Source organism: Tupaia chinensis, unplaced genomic scaffold, assembly GCF_000334495.1.
Source record: "Tupaia chinensis unplaced genomic scaffold, TupChi_1.0 Scaffold000707_1, whole genome shotgun sequence".
Lineage (NCBI taxonomy): Eukaryota > Metazoa > Chordata > Mammalia > Scandentia > Tupaiidae > Tupaia > Tupaia belangeri.
Genome location: NW_006160230.1, coordinates 1,011,392 through 1,032,646, shown reverse-complemented (window position 1 = coordinate 1,032,646; position 21,255 = coordinate 1,011,392). Strand labels below are relative to the sequence as shown.

Here is a 21,255-nt window from a genome sequence, read left to right as displayed (position 1 = left end):
ATTTGAGTGCCTCTCTACATTTGGAAAGTTTTCTTCCAGGATTTTATGGAATAGATAATCAATGCCCTTATTAGTTTCTTCACCTTCTGGGACACTGATGATTTGGATGTTTGGGCATTTAATGGTATCTAGTATTACTCATATGTTTCTCTCTCTCTTTTTTTTTTTTTTTTTTTTTTTTTTTTTTTGTTATTTTCTCAGTCTTTTAGGTGAATTTTTATACGTCAGAGGTTCTATTTTCTACATCTGAGATTTAATCTTCTGCATGATCTAATCTGCTTTTGATATTTTCAATTGAAGTTTTGATTTTCTACATTATATCCTTAATTCTCTGACAATTCTGTTTGATTCTCTTTTATGCTGTGTATCTCCTCTTTCAGATTGTGCAAGAACTTCCTCACCTCCTGGAACTTAGTGTCTCTTTTCTCCTGCATCTTCTAGAGTTTGTTATCTCTCTTTTCTTAGATCTCTGTTAGCTTTGTCACTATGAATATTTTAAATTCTTTATCTGACATTTCCATGAGTTCCCTTATATTCTCTGTGGAGGTAGAGGAGTTATTCTTTTCCCTTAAGATATTTTCTTGGTTTCTCATATTTCTTGAACCTCTGTGGTAGTTTCTGATCACTTGATGGAATATATGTTTTTTTCCTAGGTTTTGGAGTTAAATCTGAGCATTCAGAGGAATGTAGAAGGGGGGTGACCTGCAGCCTCTAAACAGTACTGTTTTTTTCCCTTTGCACTGCAATGAAAATTGAAGATTAATCTGACCCTGAAAGCATTCAGATATTTGGCTACTGAGCACCTAGACCTGTCTAGAAAATCAGTGTGTGCAGGCTGAGCAGAAAAGTTTGACATGTAAAAAGAGAAGAAAAAGGAATAGATAAAAACAAAAAAGACAGAAAAGAAGACAAAAACAATTAAAAAGAGAAAATAATTTTTTTTTTTTGTCAAAAAAAATGAAAACAGCACGCCACCCTACTGGGGCTGCTCAGAATTCAAAAATAAGATGGCTACTGATTGGTCTGTCTTATGGGGGTTAGGGGAGAAGGTAAGAATTTGCAAGACAAAAGAGTGGCAGAGAGCTAAGAAGTTTAAAAAATAAAAAAAAAATAAAGAAATATATATAGAGAGATGGAGAGAGACAGAGAATAAGTAGAATGCTCTAACTTGGTTCCTGGCTAGATCTGGGGAACAGGAGGGTGAAGTCTGGGCAGATGGTCTTTGTTAGTCATAATTCTCCCTGCCTGTATTTCTGAAGAATTACTTCTTTGTGTCGAATTTATTAATGTAATTAAGATAGGTCTTACTATTGAGCATTTCAGTTTCTATTTTCCTATTATCTGGTTTTTTTTTAAATTATTTACATTTATCATTGTACATCTTTATAGCATGCAACATAATTTTTCCCAACATGAATACAGTGCATATTAGTCAAGTTAAAGACAGTACCATATACATTATCATCAGCAGGTAACTTTTCATTTTCATGTCTATTAAATGCATTATATTATTAATTTTCCCCGATCTATTCCCTCACCCCTTATTAATCATCCCCATTCCCCATCCTAATACTGTCTCTAGTTTCTACAGTTGCCCTCCTGCTAGTATACCTTCCAGTCTTTCAGTTTCTGCTACAGAGTACAGACATTTGGTGTATATATATATATATAGAGAGAGAGAGAGCAGGGACACACAATGCCTGTCTTTCATATTCTGGTTTGCTTCACTTAGTGTTATATCTTCCGTATTCATCCACTTTGTATCAAATATCAGGGTCTCTTGTTTTTCATGGCTGAGTAATAGTCCATAGGGTATATGTGCAACACTTTTTTCAATCCATTCATCTATTCTTGAACATTTAGATTTATTCCTTATCCTAGCAATTATAAATAATTCTGCAATAAACATGAATATGGAAATGTTTTTCCAGCTGAGGATTTTCCTAGCTTCTGGGTATATACCTAAGAGTGGAATTAGTGGGTCATATGGTAATTCTGTTTGTATATTTCTGAGGAACTTTCATTTCCTTCTCCAAAGTGGTTGTACTAATTTGCATTCCCACTGACAACGTAGGAGGTTCCCTTTTCACAGTAGCTTCACCAGCACTTACATTTTAAAAAAAAATATTATTAATAAATTATGACTTGTGTTAATTGGTATCTCATTGCGGCTTTGATTTGCTGTTGAGCATGTTTTCATATGCTTTTTGTTCGATCATGGAGAGTTGGCAGTTCAGCTCATTTTTCTATCTTTTAATTGGTTGAATTATTGCTTTGCAGGTAAGCTTCTTGAGTTCTCTGTATATTCTGATTATCAATCTGTTATCTGAAGGAGTTTTAAAATATATTCTCCCACTCTGAGTGTTGTCTTTTCACTGTAATGATTGTTTCTCTGGTGTCCAGAAGCTTTATAGCCTAATATAGTCTCTCGTCTATTTTTGGAACTATTGCCTGTGCCTTGGGGTCTTCTTTAAGAAGTCTTTGCTGGGACCAACAGTTAGCATAATGGCTGTGTTGCTGGACTCCCACATAGTCGACTGCGGTTCGAATGCCGGACCCGGCGGCTTAAACTCACGCTGGGCGCATGTGCATGCGTGCTCAAGATCCCGAGAGGAGAATGGAGGAGAAGGGATTGTGGCATGGCCATCCCCCCTGGGGTGTGATTTCTCGCTTTCTGTATCTCTGTCACTCTCTGTCTGGCGAGCACACGCGCCCTATAGCAAACACCTCTCCAAAGGGGAAAAAAAAAAAGAAGTCTTTGCTTACTTCAATGACTCCAAGAGTTTCCCTTGTGTTTTTCACAAGTAGTTTTATAGTTTGAAGTTTTATGTTTAGATCTTTTATTCATTTTGAGTTAATTTTTTTAAATGGCAATAAATAGGGCTCTGGTTTTAGTTTTCTGCAGTCAATATTCACTTTCTCTAGTACCATTTGCTGAGATTTTGTTTTCCCCATTGGATTGTGCCCTTTGACTAAGATCGGTTGGCTATGTGTTTTAGGGTTTACTTTTGGGTTTTCAATTCTGTTCTGTTGGTCTACATGTATTTTTTGCGCCAATACCATGCTGCTTTGATTATCACAGCTTTATAATATGTTTCAACATCAAGAAGTAAGATGCCTCTTACTTTATTTTATTATTATTTGCACAGTATTGCTTTGGTGACAGGGGGACTTTTATGATTGCACACACATTTTTTAATTTTATTTTTCTATTTTTGTGAGAATATCTCTGGTAGTTTGATTGGGATTGCACTGACTTTGTAGACTAATTTGGATAGGATTGATATTTTGATTATATTGTGTCTGCTGCTTTTCAGTCCTCATAATTAATCCCTCATTTTAGAAATTTTTTTTTGTATTTTATCTTTGAATGCTTTTCCTTTTCTTGCATTGAGTTTTCTACTTCTGAAAAAAATATTATTTTTATTTTTTAAAGAATATTTTATTTATCTTTATTTATTTATTTTTTCATTACAATTTGACGAGAGACAGAGAGAGAGAGAGAGAGAGAGAGAGAGAAAGAAGGAAAGCCACAAGGTCTGGAACATGAACTGTGGTCAGCCATGTGGGAGTCCAGCACCCTTCACCACCATGCCACCTGCCAGTTCCACAAATTATTATCCATAAATTGAAAAATTGTTGCCTTTTGGATCTATTATCATCTGTTTTATTTTTCAGTTCTTTTTCTTTTTTTCCATGTCTCACTTACTAATTTTTTGCTGTGTCTGTTCTGGTAAAGTTTCTGTTTCATTTCTATGAAGATGCTGATTTGCTATTTTTTTTTAAGGTCTGTAATCTCTTCAACCCATCCACTTTTTAATGTAATACAATACTTTATGAAATTGTACTATATTATAAGTTAATTGGGATTCTTCCTGTTCTTTGCATTATGTTTTATTTTCTTTCCTGGTTTAATTAATGATGTTTCTTTAGGTCTCACTTTTTCTTTATTTGTATGTTTTTGCAAGGGAATATGTGGCTCTATACTTAATATGTGAGTAGACTGATTTTTTTTTTAATCTTAACCACACATGAGCAGATCAGATAAAGTACTCTGTACTCTGATGGAGCTTAAATTATTTTTTTTGGGGGGTGGGGGCTTTTTACATCACATCTGAAGCCAGGTGCTCTTTCTAGTGAGCTAAATTTTAAGACCTGGCTAATTAATTAATAATCAATTACATTTTTTCCTTTTCTGTAGTCTGGAACATGCAGACTAAGGATGAGTTCAGTGGAGAGGAATGTTTAGTTTTTGTGTTAGAATGTTTCAGTTCTCTTTGTTTTCTGGTATGATGTCTTTAACTGGAGGTCAGTTCAATTTAGTTGGGGGACATTTGCCATTACCATGTGATGCAGATCAAAGAATTTTTTTTTTGGTTTTCTTTTTCCAGCTCAGTGCCTGAGTTTCAATTTAGTGAAAATCAATGAAGTCGTACCTTCTTTTAAAAAATTAGCTCCACTTTTCATTTTCTGTGTTTTAACTATTGTTCCTAGTAGTCATTTCCACACGTCTTTGGTAAGAAGAGGGAAATGAAGATGCCCATTAAGTTTGTTTATGTCAGTCTTCAGGGATGATAGTAGAGTTCTCTAGATATTATCATTTGTAGATATGACCTATGGACAGCAGAGTTGGAGGACATGGGAGTCTCTATATAGTATAACATGTTGTTATACTTCACTCTATTGCAGAAAATTCATTTACTGTGCTGGACATTCACATATAAATTCTTATTTATTTATTTATTTTTTGAGAAGTTTTTGCTATAGGACACATGTGCTCGCCAGAAAGATAGAGACAAAGAGACAAAAAGCGAGAAATCACTCCTCAGGGGGGGATGGCCATGCCACAAACCCTTCTTCTCCATTCTCCTCTCAGGACCTTGGGTATACACCCACACGCATCTGGCGTGAGTTTAAGCCACGAAGTCCGAGACTCAAACTGTGGTCAAGTAATTGGGAGTCCAGTGACATAGCCATTATGCCAACTGCTAGTCCCTCACATATAAATTCTTTAGGCCTCAAGTCTTGGACTATTCTTCCCTCTATCCTATGTCCAATTCAATTGGGAATTCATACCGGGATGACTTTCAAAATATAATGCATCCAAAATCCATTCTCATCACTTCTTACTACCTCCACTGAGCTCTGACCAAATCTGGTCAAAGCTACCAACCTATTATTATTATTATTATTATTATTATTTATTTCCCCCCATAGCCTCTTGTCCCAGCTTTTATTCTTCATCCCCTGCAAATTGTTCTTAACATAGAAGCCAGAGTAGTTCTTTAAAAATATTAATCAGGAATCAGCCCTGTACCCAGTGTTAGAGAAGTTGGGTTGCATATGACTAACCACAGTTCAAATCTCAGCCCTGGTGCCTTCACAGACACTCTAAGGCTTGTTTATGTGTGTTCCCCAAATCCTGACAGAAAGAAATGTAAGAGAAGGGATTATGGCATGACCACACCCCATTGGGGGTGCTTTCTTCTCTTCTCTGGTGAGTATGTGTGTTCTCTAGCAATTCAATTTTTTAAATCAGCTCATATCAGTTCTATGCTCCAAATTTTAGCAGAGTAGAAGCCAGATTCCTTTCAATATATCACACATGAATATATGATTTTCTTTCTCATTGCTTCAGTCCCAATGTAACAATACCTAGTCATTCATTCTATCCTAACCACGTGGTGTCCTTGCTATTTCTCAAGAATGCCAGATAAATTCTATCCTTTACATTGATTCTCACCTATACTGCAACCTCTGCTCTCATATATCCGCATGCTTAGTCCTCATTCAAGCCTTGGATCAAATATCATATTTATGGTAAATCCTATCCTAGTCACCCAATTTAAGCTTGCAGCCTGTTCTTCCAACTCCTCTTTCCTCATCTCTCTTATTCTGACCTATTTTTTTTCTTTTTCTTTATCACTTACTATCAGCTAACATACTATGTAATTTATTTATGTTTATTGATTATTGTCTTCTCTTTCTAAAATATAAGTTCCATGATCACAAGTATCTCTGCTTATCTTCTTGACAGTTGTATTCAAATTGACTAGAAAGTGCCTGTTACGTATTATATATGCAAGAAAATATTTAAATGACTTGTCATCTATTTCTTCCTTGTGGCAGAGGTTAAGAAAATGAGATTCAAACATTTATTTCCCTTGAAGCAAATTACTAGTGCACACCCATGAAACTTGGCTGAGAGAATAGATCTCTCTTTACTGATCTTCATTTTGGAAGGTGTTCAGATCTGTCTGAATGTTTAAAAATAAAAGGCATACTTTACCAACAGAGATCAAAAGACAATGTGAAAAAAATCCTTTTACTTAATGTTATCTTATGTAGAATGTAAAAGATATGTTCAACAATATTTTGTGATTGTTCTATGTTCTGTGTTTCTTAGTATTTTAAAATATTAATCTCACAGCTTTTGAAAAATAAGTGGTAATAAATTGGTGCAACCTGTAGTGCAGTTGGGAATGAACTGAATTACAGTGCTGTACTGAAAGCCACATGCCCACCAGTTTGAATCCCCTGCCCGGTTGGCCTGGAACGAGTTGGATTCATGCATATGTGACCATATCCTGACTAGCCTAAGGATTAGAAGAAAGAGACAGCAGTACGACAAAACCTTGAGGGTCTTGAGACTTTGAGGGAATGTTCTCTCTTTTTCTCTCATGTGTGACACACATATTCTTAATTATGAATAAATGTTTTTAAATGAAAAATGTAGTTACATCTCTATTTTATAAAAAGAAATAATAAGTTGATTAAAAAGGACAGAGTGATTCTTGATTTCATAATATCCTAAAACACTGAGATTATGAGAATATGAGAATACTTGTTATTGTATCATGAAAATGATAAAATAGAAGGAAAGCAGTATGGAAAGAGCAATTTAAGTGTTGGGTATATTTTAATACAAATCCTCACTGTATTTGTATTAAAATATATTCATCACTTAAATATATACCCACTGAATCACTATGTGGGTATGATCTTTGAGAAGTTACTTAAATATTGTAAATTTGTGGAACACTTATTTATCAAGTAGGTGACAACAAGCCTTATTAGCCAATTAGAAAAATAGAGACACTGTATGGAAAAGAAAAATCCCTTTATTGGAAAAACAAAAATAAAAACAAACACCAACCGAACAAAATCAGTAAGTTTAACATAGGGAATTGCTAACATACATACTAGAGGAGATGAGAAGTGAAAGAAAGAACAGTTAACCGTCCAGAAATTACAACAGCAGGGAAGACAGAGAGAGAAAGAGGAAACAGAGAGCCCATAAACTGAGGTCACCCACTAAAAGTGATCCAGTGGGCTGGGTCAAAGGAGAGTGAAGTCAAACGAGAGGTCAAACGCTGTAGTAGGTAAGGCCTAAAGAGGGTGCACAGAGGTACTTTGGTTTCTTTTTTCGCCTGTGGTATGCTTTCCTGCCAGGGCCCTTCCAAGGCCCAAGTGGAAAGCAGCTGATAGAAGAGTAGGAGAAAAGCAAGAAATGAATTGAGTAGTGAACAGGTCAAGAACTGGTAAAATCAGGGACCAGCAGTTAGCATAATGGCTATGTTGCTGAACTCCCATGTAGTCGACTATAGTTTGAGTCCCAGACCCGGTGGCTTAAACTCATGCCAGGTGCGTGTGTGTGTGTGTACTCAAGATCCTGAGAGGAGAATGAAAGAGAAGGGATTGCGACGTGGCCATACCTCCTGGGGGATGATTTTTCATTTTGGCGAGCACACACCCCTTTTAGAAAAAACGTCCCAAAAAAAAAAAAAAAAAAAAGAAAAGAAAAAAAAAAGAACTGGCAAAATTATGTGAGAATTAAATGTGATATTCTCTCTTTAAGAAGTCTTTTATTGTTTCCCAGATTGTAAATAATCAATAAACTGTGCCTATCAGTGTAATGATGCACAAATTAATGAATTTTCTTTTTCTTTGTGTTTGTATGTGTCAATTTAAACAGGGGTCAACTTATTTATAGCTTATTTATAAAATTTCTCGTTGCAAGTTTAAATATAATTATTTTATGTTACTGATTATTGCTACTCCCAGGCTTAGTTTGTCTCAATAAATTCTACTTTTGGGAAATTACTATTTATCCAAAAGTGCATGAAATTTTAGTCCAAAATCACAGAAGACAAAACTTTAAGTGCTTATTTTGGCAAATGTTTTTGAAGACTCAATAAGGAGGACCCATCTATATACTCTAGCTTCACATGTACTAGGTATGCTATCTAGGAGAAGTTTCTGGCAGAAAAATAGCATGTGGTACATGAAGGGGTGAGAAAAAAAACTCAAACTAATACCATACTAGTTTTAATTCAAACAATATGATGAGCTGTCGTCCACTTTATTTAAGTAAGGCTGCTCTTTGTAACTTATACCACTCTTCAGATTAAGCCTTTTGAAATTCAAACTGTTCATCATTGAACTTTGATACTTTAAAACTAAGGTTTAAAAAAAATGAATGGTGATAAAATAGAACACTCTGTTTCATTTGGACAGGCATCACAAAAAATTGTCTTGGACAATCCAAACTCAAGACAGATTTTGAAATATAATAGTTTGCTGCATGATTTAATTCATGTGATGTTAAGATACTTGTTGAAAGCTTTTTAAAACTTTACAGCTCTTAAATATCGAAAAAGAATGTCCTAGGTCACCAAAATTGTGTGTTTTGTGATAACAAGAAATGAAATTTGAAATAATTAACTTCTTAGTTTTTTTTTTTTTTTTTGTAGTTAAAACATAATGAAAACTCTGGGTAATTATGTATTGACTACAGTTACTCATGTTAGAAATAGTGTTAATTCCATAATTCTTATCAGTTTTTTGTACTTATGCTTGTACATTTACTGAAGAATGCATTTCTTTTCATTTGAAAATTGAGTAAAACCACAGTGTCATAGAAAAATTGCACCAGACATGTTAGAATAGGCAAAAAATACTTTATTCAAGGCGACTGACATAGAGAATAGAAATTGAACTCCACTGAAACAAAGTTGGGATCGTTTATAAACACTGGGGTGGGCCAGTGGAAAACTACTGAAGAATAAATATTAGCGAGGAGGCCTATGTTATCAAGTCACCTGTGTTTACAAATTCTGCTTATGGAAGAAGCTGAGTAAAGGGGGATCTTTCTTTCTTGATGATTACAATTCAAAGGGATGACTCCCAGGTGTTTGAGAAACATTTCATGCTATAAAACTGGAAAGTCTGGGAGGTTTATATCTAAAGGGGCAGAGAAAAGATTTATAACAATGCTTTAATAAAAGAGCATTCAGGGGCCTGTAGTCAGGAACAAACCTAGTCAAGCTGAAGTCAAAGTTAAGGCCCCCTCAGTGAATAGATCCTACAGGACTCATTTGGTGTTGGGCAGCTTAAAGGCAAGATTGATGCTTGAGCAAGTTCCAGGCATCTCTTTTTCTTAAATTCTATCAGATTCCAATGGACTATTTTTACTTTATTTCTTTTGGTAAAAAAAAGGAAAAAGAGTTGTCTTCCTGTTCAGTGTCTTATCTTAGTTCTAGGTGACGTTTTTGTAAGGCAGTATTTTCAAAATAGCAGGCACAACTAGCCAATTTTCCTATAAGTATAGCACATATAAATGAGCGAACTAAGAAGAGGACAACTTCAACCTCCTTTTCTTGCCTTAAATGTTTCACTTCCTAATGTAAGTTAATGCTTGTTAAAGTTTAACCAATATGAGCTAAATATATATGTGGATATATATATATATATATATCTCCATAAATGTACTTATAGGCCCAGTCATAGTAACATGCTACACTGCTAGATGCTGGTACTTAGCTAGTTGGGGCACATGGAAGGCCCAGGGTCGTTTCCTAGACCACCCTAAAAAGCCAGGCGTGGAAAGTGGCCTGTAGTTCCACATAAGGACATGAGACCCTGTCTTAAAAAAAATTAGGTATATGCACATACACACACACACACACACACATACAGATACACACACACATATACACACATTTTCTCATGTTAGTAATTAATTGAATATTGAATGCTAACATTTTATATTAATACTTATTCTCATTCATCTTTCTACACTGTGAAGAACACAGAAATATAAACCTCATTGGAGAATTTATTCTCAGCAAACTAGATAATATTTACTTAATAAAAATCCACAAACTTTTATTTTTGTAGTTTCAACTAACACATACTTTTATATTGTGCGATTTAGTTTTCCATTGGTTTGATTTTATATCTTTGAATATAAAACTATTACTTAAGTGCCCAGTGTTGTGTTTTAGCAAATAAAGTATAAACTTTGGCCTTTCCGAAATACTAACTTTACTTTTCCCTACCGAACTAAGTGATCTTAGATTCATACTGTGTTACTACTGATGGCATTTCTTCACAGAAAGAAATGGTTTCCATCTTGATTTTAATTTTCAACTAGCAGGTGAAATTTAGCCCTTTGCTCTACTTCAGTAGGATGAAAAATCTTTGGTACTAGAAAATATATTTTAGATTTTTAATGTTGTTCCTACAAATTTTCAAAAATAATATTTAATTTTTTTGAGAGGTTTTTGCTATAGGGTGTGTACGCTCACCAGAAAGACAAAGAGAGAGACAGAAAGTGAGAAATTACCCCCAGGGGGGAGATGGTTACGCTGCAATCCCTTCTCCTCCATTCTCCTCTTGGGATCTTGGGCACACACACACATATGTGCCTGGCTTGAGTTTAAGCCACCGGGTCCAGTACTCAAACCATGGTCTACTACATGGGAGTCCAGTGACATAGCCATTACACCAACTGCTAGTCCCCAATATTTAAATATTTCTATTACAGATGTTTGTGGTTCGGGAACCAGTAGATGGTGTAATGGTTATGTCACTGGATTCCCATGTAGTTGATCAGGTTCAAATCCTGGACCCAGAGGCTTCAAATTCAAACTGGGCACATTGTGCATGCATGCTCCAAATCCTGAGGGATGAATGGAGGAGAAGGAATTGTAGTATGGTCATCCCCTCTAAGGGGTGATTTCTTGGTTTCTGCTCTCTGTCTGTCTGGGAAGTGTATGTGCCCCATAGAAAAAAATCTTTAAAAAAAAAAAGCTTGTGATAAATTAGTGTTTTTTTTCCACTAACTTTGCTTTTTTTTTAAAAAATATTTCCTAATATCTAGATAAGACACTGAACAAACTGATTTATTAATTTATTTCCTTTATACGACATGGCCCATATAATCATTAAATAATTCTAAAACTGTAATTTGTGCAAGAATATTCTTTAGTTTTTTTTAGAATTTTTTTGCCATAGGGCTCATGTGCTCTCTGGAGGGAGGCAGAGAAAGTACAAAATCACCCTCCAGGGAGAAATGGCTACACCATAATCCCTTCTCTTCCATTCTCCTCTTGGGCTTTTGGGCATGCACATGCACCTGGAGTATTTTTCAAGCCGCCAAGTCCAGGACTCTAACCGCAGAGTCTGATATGTGGGATCCTTAACCACCATGCCACCTACTGGATCCTGTGCATGGATATTCTTAGATAATACTTGAGATGAGAGATAAGGAAATAAGTTAGTCTAATAACTTGACATTTTATTCTACATGTTTATATTGTTTGCTTTAATATAGATTTTAAAAATCATCCAAGTTTGATATTTTACATTAAGCTTTTCAAGTTCTGTCTTCATAGACTTAAGGGATTGAGAAATTTTTCTTATCTCCTATTGGTCTGAAATACATATAATTAATTTCTTTTTTTTAATAATGTTAATTTAGCAATAATAGAATGGGTTGTGGGACCAGTAGATGGCATAATGGTTACATCGCTGGACTCCCATATAGTTCACCACAGTTCAAGTCCCAGACCCAGTGGATTGAAACAAACGCTGGATGCATGTGCGTGTGAGCCCAAAATCCCAAGAGGACAATGAAGGAGAAGAGATTGCAGCATGGTTGCCCTCCATCCCCACATGGGGATGACTTCTCCCTTTCTGTCTCTTTGTCTCTCTCTGTTTCTGGCAAGTGCACACATCTTTAGCAAAAATCTCTATTAAAATTTTTTTTTTTTAGTTTTAAAAAAATAAGAATGGGTTGCTAATAAGTCCTAAATAACCTCTCAAGGTCTTCCAGTTGTTGTTAACATCATCTTTGTTTGAACATACACTACTTACATTTGTTTCTAAGCATATTTCTTGGTGTTCCCTAAGTTTTTTAATTCTATTTTTTGTTATGTGCTTAAATTAGTTTTAGTAACATTAAATAGAAACCAAGAGATAAATGTCACTGTATTGTTGTTTCTCAGATGTTTTACACAATTAATTGTTTTCCTTAACTATAACCTCTGTACGTTTTAGTCTTAGAGGTCTGTTCTGCAGAATTTATTCAGTAAGAATTAGTATTTAGTTGTGCTGGGAGTTGTTTACTTATTTATTTTACATTCAATCACTGTGTATCATTATAGCATACAAAATGAATTTTCCCATCTCAAATACAATATATCTTGGTTTAATCAAAGCTATTACCATACATATTATCATTAACAGAGTGTTTTTCATTTTTGTGTTCCTTAAATACTTTGCTTCTTTCTTTTCCCTCTTGATTCCCTCCCTCTCCCCTCCCCCCTTTCCTACCCTCCCCCGTCTTGAATGTATAAGAGTGTGACTGCTTAGTGTTGACAAGTCAAATGTGCTCCCCATCTAAGTCCCTGCTGGGTAAAATGTTTTGCTATAGCTAGAAGTCTGGGAAGAAAAGCAGAAATCATAAGGGAATTAGCTTGATGCATGAAAGACCCATAGGAAACGAAACTGAATTGATATTAACAATAGCAACAATTAAGAAAGAATGGGCTTGTGCCAGAAGGTGCCTATAAACTTATTTGAGAAACTGGATGTCCTTGCTTTACCAAAAAACTTTTATTCATCTTCTTTATTAACTAAATATTCCATTTATTATTGCCCCCAAATATTTTATTTGAATGCAAGCCAATTTTGTTCACATTTTGAATAAACTTAGATGATTTTTTCTTTTTTTTAAATAATTATTTATTTTATTTATTCATTCATTTATTTTATTTTGACTAGAGAGAGACAGAGAAAGAGAGAGAGAGAGAGAGAGGAAGTGAGAAAGCAAGCTACCAGATTCAGGACTCAAACCGTGGTTGGTCATGTGGGAGTATTCAGCGCCTTAACCACCACACCACCTGCTGGTCCCTTAGATTTTTTTTTTAAATTCAGTTTGATCATCTTTGCATTTTAATTGTGTCACATTTTTTTAAAACATAATTGTGAATTGGGTTGAAATTTTTCACCTAACTAATGGTTTTATATTTAAACCACCCATTACTGTTTTTCTCTATTTTTTCCTTTGTTGATTTCTTTCATGATCATTACTTGGTTAGCTACACAATCTTTTTCCTATTTCTTTTTCTTTTCCTTTTTCTCTTTTCCTTCTCTTCTCCCTCTTCTTCTTTCTTCTTATCCTTTTCCTTTTCAATGAGAGAGCAAGAGCCAGAGTAGAAGGGAGAAAGACATAGGTATTTCTTGACAGTATCTCTCCAGATAGAAATATTTCTGCTCCTGGTTCCTGTTTAGCTAGGACCACAGACATGCACCACTGTACTCACCTGTCTAGACTGGACAGACCCAAATCTGGGCCTTCTTTCTATATAGCCTCAGTCACTGCACAGCAGTGCACTCCCGCTTGTGCCACATGTGGCTGGGTGACTTTTGGTGTCTCTGTGTAATTCAAGTCTTCTGGTGACAAGTTCCTTGGCTTTTGTTCATCTTAAACATCTTTATTTATTTTATCTTTAACTTTATTTTTTTGTAACTATTCCTGCAGGCTAGTAATTCCTAAATTGCAGCTCTTTTGTTTAAGGACATTAAGGTTGTCATTCGACTTTCTTGTATGGCAGCTTCTACTGCAGCTTTGTCCCTACCTCCCTTTTCTTTAAGTAGTTTAAAGATAACACTCTTCTGTCTACCGATGGCAGTGGCTACTGCCTGTCTTCCTCTTCCTACTCATCTTTCTTTGTCTTTTTGAAAAAAGTCACCTAATAGATTTATTTGCCTGTTTGAAGGGAATATCCTTTCTCATCATTCTGGATACTTTAAAATTTTTTTCCTTATCTGTGATGCTTTGTACTTTTTTCCCTGAAATATGACTAATTTGTAGTTTTTTGGTATTTCAGGTTAATAAAATGTGAATACTATGCTAAAGCCTTGGCTTGTTTTCTTTTACTAGATTGAGGTGATAAATAAGTCACAGTCTCTTCAAATATTGTTTTCACTTTTTTTTTTTTATTTTTACATTTCTTTGGCACTTCAAATATATGTGTTAGGCCAATAGAAAATGGTCCATGTGTTTCTGATACTTTTTTCTCATTCTGTCCTTTCATCTCCCCATACTTTGTTTTGATATTGAGCCATTCTTTTTTTGGGAGAGGTTTTTGTTTTTCGTTTTTTCTTGCTGTAGGGCGAATATGCTGGCCAGAAAGATAGAGACAGAAAGTGAGAAATCACCCCCCAGGGGAGATGGCTAGCCACAGTCCCTTCTCCTTCATTCTCCTCTTGGGATCTTGGACACGAATGCACACGCGCCCGGCGTGAGTTTAAGCCACCAGATCTTGGACTCAAACGTGGTCGACTACACAGGAGTCTAGTGACAGCCATTACACCAACTGCTGGTCCCAATATTGAGCCATTTTTTAATTCACTAATACTGTGTTTCGTGTCTAATCTGTTGTTAAATATATCTACTGAGTTCTTTTTCTCTTGTTACTATACTTTATTTCTAGGATTTGTATTTTCTTTTTATATTCTAGTTCTTTGATGAAATTCTTTTTTTTTTGATCAGTATATGATATGGTTGGTTTATTAGATTTCTCTTTTTTATGTGGAATAAATGGAATTTGTATGACTTTATTTTGCTACAAAAATTTTTAAAAATCCTTATTTTCTTGGGAACCAGCAGTTAGTGTAATGGCTATGTTGCTGGACTCCCACATAGTCGACCGCGGTTCGTGTCCTGGACCCGGTGGCTTAAAGCTCACGCCGGGCGTGTGTGCGTGCGTGCCCAAGATCCCGAGAGGAGAATGGAGGAGAAGGGATTGCGGCATGACGATCCCCCCTGGGGGGTGATTTCTCCCTTTCTGTCTCTATGTCTCTCTCTGTCTGTCTGGTGAGTGCACGCGCCCTACAGTGAAAATCTCTAAAAAAAAAATCCTTATTTTCTTGAATGTATTGAAAATATTTCTTCGAAACCGTTGTAATAGACCTTTGATATCTGGATTTTATATAGGTATATTTCTAACATGTTTTTTTCCTTTCATCTTCTTAATTTTTAATCATTTGATCTGTTTTCTTGGCATGCTTAGTAATGTTTGCTTTTAGGCAGGCATTGAGTATGAAACATTGTAGAGATTTTGGTGGACAAAAAAGGAGCAGATGACTTTGCTGCAATTATAGCTAGAGAACTTATGACTGAATTCAACCTTTCCAAGGATTAGTTTTATTTGTTTTGTCTGTATTTCTAATGTGTAGCTTTTAGGATCTTCAGCTGAAAACGTAGATATTTACTATGGTTTCTCCTTTTTTGGCACTTCCAAATTCTAATATTTAATTTCTCAGCATTGTGAAAGTGCAGAGATCTCTGCTTAGATTTTATCCTCTTAGGTTTTTATTTTCTTCTTGACTTCCTGACCTCCTTTCTTATATAGTTTGTGGATCATTGAATGCCTTGAGGGGAAAAGCAGCAAATACTATTAGGTTTGCTTCTATTAGTTTCTACTCTCTGTGGCATTTTGACCCTTTGTTTGGTTTGGTTGTCTATAATATATTCAAAATTCTGCCTTTGTTTATGGTAAAATTTAGCCAACTTTTATATTTTTCTCATTTTATTCTTGCCAGGGGGTGAATATTATGTGAGACAAGCTACTTTGTCATAGCCAGAAAAAGAAGTACTTGCTTAAATCCTCTAATATCTATCATATATATTTATTTTATCTTATTTTTAGAAGAAATATTTATTTTAATTTTTATTATTATTATTATTATTATTAATTTGCCATAGGACACATATACTCACCAGAGAGAGACAAAGAGAGGTTGAGAAAACAAGCTTCCAGGTCTGGGGCTCAAACTCTGGTTGGCCATCTGGGAGTCTAGTGCCTTAACCATCCTGCTACCCACTGGCCCTATGCATTTTTTTTTAACTTTATCAAATGAATTACATCTTTATTGCATTCGAACAACAGCAAAACAAAGATTTTATTGTAATTTTAGAAGAACAATAAATTTAGAAAGAACACATTTTCTAATTTCTTGCTTTTAGAGTTAAAATACTGGATATTGTCAGTTTCAGTACACTAGAGATTAATGATGAAGCTCATCTTGTTTTTAAAGAAGACTAATTGAAGCTCTAGAGAACATAAGCAATATTAGAAAACTAGCTTAGATAACTGACACTAAAAATAATTATACATAGAATAATTTGTGCTTGAGGGGAGATAATAGATTAATTGGAATATAAGAGCTAAGGAACATCTGGGAACTTTGTTTTGTACTTACAAACATTTTTCTATGAGGCATAGGATATTCTAATATAAATAAAACCACGTAGGTGAGATTCTCTAGAGGACATCTCTTTTGTAGGACAAATTCATTGTTGTTTTAATTTACAAGCTAATTAATAAAGGACTAAAAAGTCATTAAGTGAACATTGAAGAATGGTTTCTATAAGAGCAGATAAAGGAGTGGAAAATTGTTGTGATGGAAGGTCATTGGGTGCAGAAATGTTCATATTGTTGGTTGTTCTTGTTGCTGATTTTTCTATCTAATACATAAAGTTTTTGAAGGTTTTTCTTCTTTCAAAGTACTTTTATAAATGTTAGTTTAATGTTTTCTTATCTATAAACGCTTTTGTCATCAAGACATTAACAGTCTTAGTGTTATTTCTTTCTTTAAATTAAATATTGTTATTATAATATTTAATTTATATATAACAAATGTATAAACTTATGGGTTACAGTGTGTTTTTCAAAATTTATAAACATTGCATAATGACCAAAACAGGGCAATAAGCATATCTATCATCTTTTTTTTTTTGGAGAGATTTTCTCTGTAGGGCGCGTGCGCTCGCCAGACAGACAGAGAGAGACATAGAGACAGAAAGCGAGAAATCACCCCCCAGGGGGGATGGTCACGCCGCAATCCCTTTTCCTCCATTCTCCTCTCGGGATCTTGGGCACGCATGCACACGCGCCCGGCGTGAGTTTTAAGCCACCGGGTCCGGGACATGAACCGCGGTTGACTACGTGGGAGTACAGCGACATAGCCATTACGCTAACTGCTGGTTCCCAGCATATCTATCATCTTATATATTTATCAATATTTGGTGGTGTACACATTCAAATCTGCTGTCATATTTTGAAGAAAACATTGAATTGTCACCACCTATTGTTACTCTGCTGCATTACTGTATTTTAGAACTAATTCAACTTACCCATCTTCACTTGTGTCTGTTAATCAAGGTTTCCTTATTTCCATATATGTTCTCTTTCCAGCTGTTGGTATCCTCCCATTACACTGTCCATTTCTATAAAATCGAATCTTATAGCTCCTAATGAGTAAGGATATACACTATTTATCTTTCAGTGCCAACTTTATTACACTTAGCCTTATTTTCTCCAGATTTGTCCATGTTGCTGCAAATGATAGAATTTCATATATTTTCATGCTGTATTATACTCCATTTTGTACATATAACACATTTTCCTTTTTTTAAGAATTATTTATTGAATTTTATTTATTATTATTTTTCAACTTGACCAGAAAGAGAATGAGAGAGAGAGAAAGAGAGCAAAAACAAGCTGCCAGTCTAGGACTTGAACCATGGTAGGCCATGTGGAAGTCCAGCTCCTTAAGTATCATGACACCTGCCACCTCCTAACAAATTTTCTTTATCCATCTGTTGTTGAGCACTTGGACTGATTCCATGTCTTACCTATTGTTAATAATGCTGAAATAGGGGCCAGCAAGTGGTGTGGTGGTTAAGGTGTTGGAATCCCATATGGCCAACTGCAGTGTGAGTTCCAGACCTGGTGGCTTGAAAATCATGCTATGCACAGGTGCACACATGTGCCCCACATCCCAGAAGGAGAATGGAGGAGAAGGAATTGCAGTGTGTCCACCCTCCTGGGGTTCTTTCTCACTATTCCTCTCACTGTCTCTCTCTGGTAAGCGGATGCACCCTATGGCAAAAAACTAAAATAGTAGTAGTAGTAATAATAGTAATAAATAGTAATGCTGAAATAAACAGAAGAGAATAGATATTTCTTTGTCATACTGATTTTGTTTCCCTAAGATACACACCCAGAAAAAGATGTATTTTTAATTTTTTGAAAAATGTTTGCCCTGTTTCCTATAATGCCTCTACTAATTTAAATTCTCACCAATAGTATATGAGAGTTCTCCTTTCTTTTCAATCATGTCAGCATTTATTATTTTTGTTTTCATTTTTTATTTTTGATAATCATTCTGACTAGGTAAGATAATATCTTGTGGTTTTGATTTTCATTTCCCTAATAATTAGTATTTTTGAACTGCTATTTTTTATGGTCTAGTTGACCATTTCTATGTTTTTTGTTTGTTTGCTTTTAAAAACTATTCAGGTAGGTTGCTGTTTTTTAATTTAATTGTTTTTTTTCCTGGTGAATTTTTGATTTATTTATAGATTTTGGTTATTAATCTCTTTTCTGATATATAATATTTTCTTCCATTTGATAGGTTGTCTCTTCACTCTGTTGATTGTTACCTGTGTAGAGCTTGTTAGTTTAATAGAATCTCTTTTGTCTGTTTTTGGTGGTGATGCCTGTGCTTTTGAAACTTTATTTAATAGAAAATATTTCCCTAAACAAGTGTCTTGAAGCATTTCTCTCATGTTTCTTCTAGTAATCTCATGTTATAAGTCTTACATTAACATTTTAAAATCATTTTGAGATAATATTTTTATGTGGTGAAAGATAGGGGTCTAGTTTCATTCTTCTGTGTATTGATACCCAGTTTTTCCAGCACCATATGTTAAAGAGACCAGTTTTATCCTACTGAAATGTTCTTGAGACTTTTGTTGAATATCAGTTAGCTGTATGTTCATGGATTTGTTTCTGGGTTCTCTATTCTGTTTTATTGGTCTTGGTAATTGTATTTGCCTAGGAATTTATCTATTTCTTCTTGTTTTTAAAGTATATCATTAGGTTATTGCTTGCCATCTTTCTATTTTATTGATGTGGGCACTATTCATAAAAACTTCTCTCTTACTACTTTTGCTGTATCCTAGAGATTGTTGTGTTTTCCTTTTCACTTATTTCAAAAAATTTTAAAATTCTTTCTTAATATATTTAGTAACCCATAGTCACTCAGGAAGTTTTTTTTGTTTCAATGTATTTGAATATTTTCCACAGTTCTTAAGGTTATTTCTAATTTTATTCCATTGTAATCAGAAAAGTTACTTAAAATTATAATCCCTATCATTTTAAATTTCTTGAGGTTTATTTTATGGCCTAGTAACTGATTGATCCAGGAGAATGTTCTATGTGATGATATGAATTGTGTGTATTTTGTAGCTTTTGGATGAAATGTTCTGTAAATGCCTGTCAGATCCATTTGATCTATGATGAGGTTTAACTCCAATATTTCTTTGTTGATTTTCTGTCTACATGACCATTGCTGAGAGTGGGATGTTGAAACCCCCAACTATTATTATTTTAGAGATGATTTTTCCCTTTAGGTCCAGGAGTATTTATGTAGTCAATATTGGGTGCATATATGGAGATTCTTTAGAAAGTTCATGGAAATGCATATTATGAAAAACCATGCTTCAATTTTATTTTTTGCAACAAAACAAACTTGTATTTAATTTAATTTTTTCATTAACTTTTTGAAATTCCCTAATATATTCACAGTCATTCTATCTTCTTGCTGAATTCATCCCTTTACTACTATATAATAGCCTTCTTTGTCTCTTTTACCAATTTTTGCTTGGAGTTAATTTTATCTGATATCAGTCATATAGTCATTCCTGTTCATTTTCATGGAAAGACATCCCTTTACTATCCTATCACTTTCAGTCTCTCTGTGTCATTACAGATGAGGTGAGTTTTTTGTAGCAGTAAACAGCGGGAGCTTTCTTTTTCTTTTTCTTTCTTTAAACTCCATTCGGGCAGTCTATAGCCTTTGATTGGGAGTTTAATCCTTCCACATTCAAAGTTATTATTGATGGTTGTGAAATTATTTCTGCTGTATTATTGGTCATTTCTGATTGTGTTTTCTTCATTTCTTTCTTTATAATTGTTTATCTTTATGATTTGTCAGTTTCCCATAGTAATGGAACTTGATTCTTTTTCTTATTTGTGTAATTTCCCTATTAATTATATATTTTCAGGTGTTTTCATGGAGATCTTTATTTTCTTCTTTCCTTCAGATGTAGAACACCCTTAAGATCCAGTTAACTATTGGTAAATTATCCCAGTTTTATTTCTCCAAGAAAAATTTTATTTCTTCTTTAATTCTGCAGGATAGCTTTACTTAGGTATTGTATTCTTGACCAAAAGTTTTTTCTTTCAGACTTCTGAATATATCGTCCCATTATCTATCTGATTTATAAGGTTTCTGCTGTGAAGTCTGCTGTTAGTCTGATGGGGGTTTCCTTACATATGACTTGTTGCTTTTCTCTTGCTATTTTTAAGATCCTTCCTTAGTCTTTGGCTTTGTTTGTTTACTGTAGGGTGTGTGAACAAGCCAGAGAAAGAGAAGATAGAAGAGAGAGGGAAAATGAGAAATCACCCCAAAGGGGGAATGGCCACTCCACAATTCCTTCTCTTCCATTCTACTCTTGGGATTTGGGGTGTGTATGCACTTGCACTTGGCATGTTTTCAAGTCTCAAGATTTAGGACTTGAACTGTATAGTTGGCTATGTGGGATCTAGCCACCTTCATATCTATGCCACCTGCTGGCTGAGTTTTTGACTTCTGACAGTTGATCATAATGTGCCTTGGAGATGATCTTTTTATGCTGACTCTTTTTTTAAAAAATTTTTTTATTATCATCATAATCTTCTTTATATTACATTGGATTACATATAACTTTACAGTGTATTACATTGCTTTTTCAAAAGGGAATGCCATGCATGTCAGTCAGTACAGAGACATTAATCTCCCCACTTCAGCATTCAATATCTTTTCTATGTTTTCCCCAATCATTATTTTTATTAT

General features: G+C 34.6%; 1 protein-coding gene across 3 annotated transcripts in view; it reads left to right on the top strand.

The window, feature by feature from the left end:
• Positions 1-21,255, top strand: part of CNBD1 (cyclic nucleotide binding domain containing 1) — a 468,077-nt gene that overhangs the window by 100,871 nt on the left and 345,951 nt on the right. The window lies entirely within an intron of this gene.